The sequence below is a fragment of the Dromiciops gliroides genome, chromosome 4 (assembly GCF_019393635.1).
Source record: "Dromiciops gliroides isolate mDroGli1 chromosome 4, mDroGli1.pri, whole genome shotgun sequence".
Classification (NCBI taxonomy): Eukaryota; Metazoa; Chordata; class Mammalia; order Microbiotheria; family Microbiotheriidae; genus Dromiciops; species Dromiciops gliroides.
The window spans coordinates 57,877,875-57,884,818 of record NC_057864.1 but is presented as its reverse complement, the minus strand read 5'-3'; the positions used below and the strand labels follow the sequence as shown (position 1 = coordinate 57,884,818).

The window sequence follows — 6,944 nt, the reverse complement described above, 5'->3', positions numbered from 1 at the left end:
CCCAACAAAAGCATTTGGTCCTGACCTGAGAGCTGAACCCACTGTACAATCACCAGCACACACTTTGCATATGTGTGTACAACAGAGCTGATAGTCAACATCTAGTAAATGGGGGCAGGATTTCCTGATTTGGGGAAAGAGCACACCCAGGCTCTCTCCCTTCCTTCCTTCCCAGGGGCCCAAAGGGCTTGAACTCCTGGGCCCCAGGTCTGCCATTCCTAACCCACAGGGAGCCAGTGTAGAGGACAGGGCTTCCATAAAGTGCACAACTTCCAGTTCCATAAATGGGGTTCTTTGCCCCTTGACTCCCCCTCCCACAAAAGGGGTCAGCTGCCCTACAGTCTGCTGGGGGAGATGGGCACACCCGGCTGACTCCCCAGAGCACAAGGGGCCTCCAGCGCCAAGGGAAGGGGTGCTCCAGCATTGGCCCCAGTCCCCGGGATGAAGGTCAGTAGTAAAGCAACAATTCATACAGAGAAGAGTGTGCGGCTGAGTGGAACACACCTTTCAGTGAGGAGGAAGGTGGCCTTTGGGACAGACTCTCATGAACATCAACCATACTGAAGGCAAGAACTAAGGGGATTCTTAACCATTTCAAAAGCAGCATGCTTCCGGGTTATACAATGCTGTCTGGGGGGGATGTGGCATGCCGTGTTATGCATGGTTCTGGTGAAGACCCCTCAGGAGACAGGGCAGGGTGCACAGGCAGCCTCCCAGGTAGATTCTCATGTCCCACAAAGCCACACCCGGGAAGGCAGCTGGCCAAGGAGATGGGAGGGCGGCAGGAGGCCTTCCCTCTCTGGCCCAGGGCAAGTGGTAATGGAGGGCCCTGAGTCAGAGGTGGGGGCACCGCTGCCCTCTGTGACCCCTGATGCAGGAGAAGAGCCCCCTGGGCCATAGGGCAGGATGGGGCAGGGGAATAAATACACACAACACTTCTCCGCCTCCACAAAACAGTACATACACCATTGGGGCTATTAACTGGGAAGACCCACATCCATCTGCAAGGACCCAAAGCACAGTGTAGAGTTGGGGCCACCCAACGGCCCAAGGAGAGAGAGGGCAGGAGGCTTTGCAGGGGGCACTTTCACGGGCTTCCTCTCTCCGCCCCTTGGCCAGGCAGGTCAAACACAGGGGGCAGGGAGGATGCAGGAGCCCGGGGGGTGGTGCCCAGGGGGCCAAGGCCCTACGACTCCTCCCCAGTCTGAAGCAGGGAGTTGATGGTGGCCTCCCGGTTCCCCCACTGGGCTTCTAACACAGAGCGAATTACTTCTCTGTACATGTTGGGGAGCATGTCCTGAATGGTTTCAAGTCCTCCTCGCTACACGGGTTCTGGGCACTGACCACTGGGAAAGCCACTGTCAAGGGCAGCACTCCCGGCTCGCAGACGGAGGCACTCCTGTAATCAGCACATAGCCAACCCCTTGCTGGTAATCCGTGGGCATCAGGACCACAGGCTGGGGCTACGTCATCATGGCGGTCGGTAGAGATGTGTAGAACATGACCAAGTTGATCATCCCTTCCTCGTCGTCCCCGTCTCCCATTTAAGCGGTACCGCTCGTCTTCCACCTTCCCTTGTTTGAGAGACTCGGGAATGGTGATGCGAGTCCACGCGATGCAGTCGTCCATAGAGAGGGCGCGCTCATCAAAGATCTCCAGGTAAAAAGAGTCCACGCGGGGAGGCACCGTGCACTGAGGCACTTTATTCCACCTCGGGTTCTTGGCGCCATTGTGGGTAGTGGTTGTTTCGTAGACCTTGTAGCCCAGCCGTATGCGGCAATAAGGACCCATTCGGGTCACGCCGTATCTCTTTGCCAGCTTTGCCTGCACCACGGAGATGATGAGTCGGCCCACGGTGTTCAAGGTTCCTCCACATTGCAGCTGCTAGGCTGCCTGGGCATCCAACTAGATCTGCTGCTGCTGCGTGGGTGCTGACAGTGGTCGCCATGGTCACGTCACCCGTTAACCCTTTGTATCCCAGACACCAAACATTGGCGCCTCTTCCTCCTCCACCACCACTGCGGGCTTGTCAGCTCTTGTATTGTATTGATAGGCCCAGTAATAAATATGTGAATGATATTTTAAACTTCAAAAAATAAAGATAATTAGAGCCATCCCCAAATGGAAAGATTTTAAATTTTGTTTTGTTTTGTTTTGTTCTTAAGAATGAACTCCGTATCACTAAAAGGATAGGGCCAGATGATAGAGTGTCAGACCTAGAGTCAGGAAGGCCCGAGTTCAAATCTGCCCTCAGATTCAGACCAGCTATGTGACTGTGGACTTAACCTCTCTGCCTCAGTTTCCTCTTGTGTAAAATGGAGATGATAATAGCATCTACCTGCCAGGGCTGTTGTGAGGATGAAATGGGATAATAATTGTGAAACACTTAGCATAGTGCCTGGGACATAGTAAGCAAGATAGAAATGTTAACTGTCATCATCATAATTTTATCATCATCAAAATGATTCTTCTTTTATCATTAGAAGATGGCAAACAATCTGATATAGGTCATACGTGTGCAATCATATAAACATATTTGCATATTAGTCATGTTTGAAAGAAGAAACAGAACAAAAGGGAAAAGCCACAAAAAAAGGAAAAATAGTATGCTTCGATCTGCATTCAGACTCCATATTTCTTTTTTTCTGGATGTGGACAGCATTTTCCATCATGAGTCCTTTGGAATTGTCTTGGATCATTGTATTGCTGAGAAGAGCTAAGTCAATCATTGCTGATCACTGCACAACGTTGCTGTTACTATGTACAATGTTCTCCTTTTTCTGCTTTCTTCACTCAGCATCAGTTCATGTAAGTCTTTCTAGGTTTTTCTGAAATCCGCCTGATCATCTTTTCTTATAGAACAATAGTATTCCCTTACTTTCATATACCACAACTTGTTCAGCCATTCCCCAAATGATGGGCATCCCCATAATTTCCAATTCTTTGCCACCACAAAGAGAGCTGCTGTAAATATTTTTGTTTATGTGGGACCTTTTCCCTTTGTGTGATCTCTGGGATACAGACCTAGTAGTGGTATTGCTGGATCAAAGGGTATGCACAGTTTTATTGCCCTTTGGGCATAGTTAATGAAGACTTTATTTATGCTATATAGTTATGTCTATCCCTGGAGACATTTTCTCCTCATGCAAAAAAAAAGCTACGGGGAGGGGGGGCCAGAGTGTGACTTAATTTTACAGCTACATGTCTCCCTCTGTGCTTACCCTATTTTACATTAAAATTAATGAACTAGAAGACTTCCAAAGCCCATACTATCTCTGAAATTATATCACTTTTTTGAGCTTAACTCTCCAAGAATATATTGGGAAAATTGTAGTTTTGTCAATTTAAAAGGAGAGAAATGGAGGCATAGAACTTGAACTAATAGCCCCATGGGACTCCTCAGGCTAGAAGGCACCACAGAGAAGAGAACTCAGGGCTAGCTCTCTATCTTGTGCATCATATGGCACCTTCCCAGTTGGATTGTAAATTCCTTGATGAAGAGGCAGTGTTTACATCTTTGTATTCCCTGGGGCCTCTCACAGGTCTTTCTATATAGAAGATGCTTAATAAACATTTATTGGATTGAGTTGACTATAACATACTTTCCTACATTACATATGTTGTTGAAAGTATCCAAGTTTGCAGCCCAAGTTTTAAGGAGACATATTGTGCACAATGTGTGCACTAAATCCAATAATAATACGAGAATTTGTCTTTTTTTGGATGTCAGCCCCTTAAAGGCAAGAACCCATGATTTTCATTCATTTGCTTTAATGTCAATGTTGGCTAACAATCTGAATTTTTCCTCTCTGCCTCCCAACTTTATATATTAATCACACATTATTTTTTACATTCTTTCCATATATAATCATTGTTAAACCTTGAGGCATATTAAGAAAACAAACCAAAAAAACCCCTCATGCCTACAATGTTCTATACCAATCCTCATCTTGGTCTATTGAAATCTTTTTTTTTTTTTTGGTAAGGCAATGAGGGTTAAGTGACTTGCCCAAGGTCACACAGCTACTAAGTGTCAACTGTCTGAGGTCAGATTTGAACTCAGGTCCTCTTGAATCCAGGGCCGGTGCTTTATCCACTGTGCCAACCTAGCTGCTCCCTATTGAAATCTTAATTACCCTTCAACACCCAATGCAAAAGCCACCTTCTCCATGGTGCCTTTCCTGACCTGTCCTCTCTTTTCCCTGTCTCTATAAGACCTTTCCTTTCTTCAAACTTGCATCATCACAATTTGTAACTCAGCATAATAGATTCAGCTTGCAGTTACAATGCAGCTTTGCATAGCTATGAATAGTTGAGAGAGCACTGCACTCGAGGTTAGGAACATCAGGTTCCCAGAATTGTCTCTGATACTTATTAGTGGTATGTGACTACAGGCAAATCGCTTAATCTTTTTAAGCCACAGGAAAGTTCCAGTGCTAAGTTATAGATGGGAGGGCCTTGATGTATTGACTTTACACAATTACATATCTGTGTATATGTCAACTCTCATTTGCCAGATTATAAATTCCATGAGGCCAGGGGGATATATCTCAATTTCCTTTGTATCTTTCTTAACACCTAGAAGCGATTTCTGCATGTAGTAAGATCACAGGTCCATAGGTCTAAAGATGGAAGACACTTCAGAGATCACCTAATCTAATCACTTCATTTTACTGATGAGGACACTGAGTCCCACTGAAGTGAGGTAATTTGACCAAGTACACAGAGGTGGTTAAGTACCGGACAAGCTCTAGAAGGAAAGGAGGAAGAGATAACATTTCAGTCATCTGGAATTTCCCCTCCCTACTTCCATCTCTTGCATCATCACCACCACCACCACCACTGTCATCATCAACCTCAATATTGTCATCCTCTATAGCATTTCTACAGAACTTTAAGGTTTGCAATGCACTTTACGTAAGATAAGTCCTCACAAAAACTCTGTGAGGGGGGCCGCTAGGTGGCGCAGTGGTAAAGCACCGGCCCTGGAGTCAGGAGGACCTGAGTTCAAATCCGGCCTCAGACACTTGACACTTACTAGCTGTGTGACCCTGGGCAAGTCACTTAACCCCGTTGCCTTTAAAAAAAATTAAAAAAACCCCAAAAACTCTGTGAGGCAAGGACTATTATCATCCCCATTTTATAGATGAGGAAACTGAGGCTGAGATAATTTAGGTGATAGGTTACTTGAGTAAGGTCAAACAGCTAGTAAGTGCCTGAGGCAAAGTCTGAACTCAGGTCTTCATGACTCCAAGTCTCACAGCTCTATTCCCTGTGCCATCTACATGACATCAAGCATATGCAGTCCAGCTATACAAGTAATACAAGATAAACCTGTCAGCAGCAACAGGACCATTTTTTAGATGATTCTTCCCAGAATCAGAGGAGAAATACGGAGAAAGGAAAAAGTAGTTCTGCTAGTGTTGTCTGAGAAAAAAATGAATAGAAGAATCTAGGGCTCTGAGTAATAGAAGCAATGGTTTCTCCATCCTGTAGGCACCAGATCTACCTTGCCCATGGGCAGCCCGCTGCTCCGTGGGTTGCTTGGATGCATCAGCCTAGCCATTGGGATCTTTTATTCCAAGCTTATAGTGAGGCACAGGCTGGGCTTTGAATAAGTCAGAATTGGACCCATAGGAGTCTTCTCAGTCTCTTGATCAGAATTCTGGTGTCCAGTAGAGATCTGGGTCTGTAAACACTGCAGGACCTTGGCATAAAATGTGCCTCCCACATTGTCCACAGCTGTTCCCCTTCCAGTTTCCTTTCTCCATTTCAAATATAGCACCTTGGGAGAAGCTCTGGCTGAGCTAGGGAATAATTCAATTCAATGCAATTCAATTCAACCAATATTTCATTAGGCGGCAGGGCAGAATAGTTGTAGATCATGGCAGAAAAGGGAAGGGAAAGTAAGTTGATAAGCATTTATATAGTATGCCGACTATGTGCCTAAGTATTTTACAATTATTATTTCATTTGATTCTCACAATACCCCTTTGATGTAGGTGATGTTATTATCCCTACAGTTTACAGTTAAGGAAACTGAGGCAAAGAGAGGCTAAGTGACTTGTCTGGGAGTCACACAGCTAAGAAGTGTTATTATACAGAATGCAGATATGGTAGATATGGCTGCTTCCGGCTTCCCCGTTCCCCTAACATCTTGCAGAAAGAGGCCCTTTACTTCACCAGTATCCCACCCTCAGCTCCCAATTTTTATAGAAAATGTCAATGTCACTGGTCCATAGTCTGCATATTCTGTTCTCCTCCCCCTAGGCCTCTCTGTCTCTGTCTCCATCTCTGTCTCTGTCTCTCTCTTCCTTCCCCTCCCCCTCTTTGTCCCTCTCTCTTCCTCTGCCTCTCTCTCTCTCTCTCCCTCTCTCCCCGCCTCTTCTTCTCTCTGTCTCTGTCTGTCTCTGTCTATCTGTCTATCTGTCTCTCTCCCTTCCCCCTTCTTTCTCTCTCTGTCTCTCAAATCAAGACAGTGCTTACCTGTCTTCAGTTTTATGGTGCTTCTTAACTTCTCTTTGATTTTCCAAAGGTCATAGCAATCATCATCTCTATTTCTTCTAGAACCCTGGGATGTAGTTTATCCAAGTCTAGCAACTTCAAAGCATCAAGGACAGCCAGGGGCTCTTTTCCTCATCTTTTCAGTTGCCTTAGATTTCAAGTACTTGATAACCATTTTCCTTTTTATCCTTTCCATTCTGAAAGACAAGGAAAACAAAGGATTCACGTTCCTAGAATCTTTTTGGATCCACGATGTATTCAAAAAAGATTGCACCACTTCCCATTTTCCTCTGAACCTTCCCTTGACAAGCCAGAATTAGTCATGGTATATCATAGCAATGCAAAAAAGACATTTACTTAAAATAGGATGCAAAGTAAATAAGGAATTAAAGTTACTCCAGGCATTCCATTACTTATCTCCCCAAATTATCTTTTCCCAT

General features: G+C 45.3%; 1 pseudogene; it reads right to left on the bottom strand.

Moving 5' to 3' along the window:
* Window positions 1–1,186: 1,186 nt before the first annotated feature.
* On the bottom strand, window positions 1,187–5,566 carry LOC122754592 (annotated as a pseudogene).
* Between the last annotated feature and the right edge of the window lie 1,378 nt (window positions 5,567–6,944).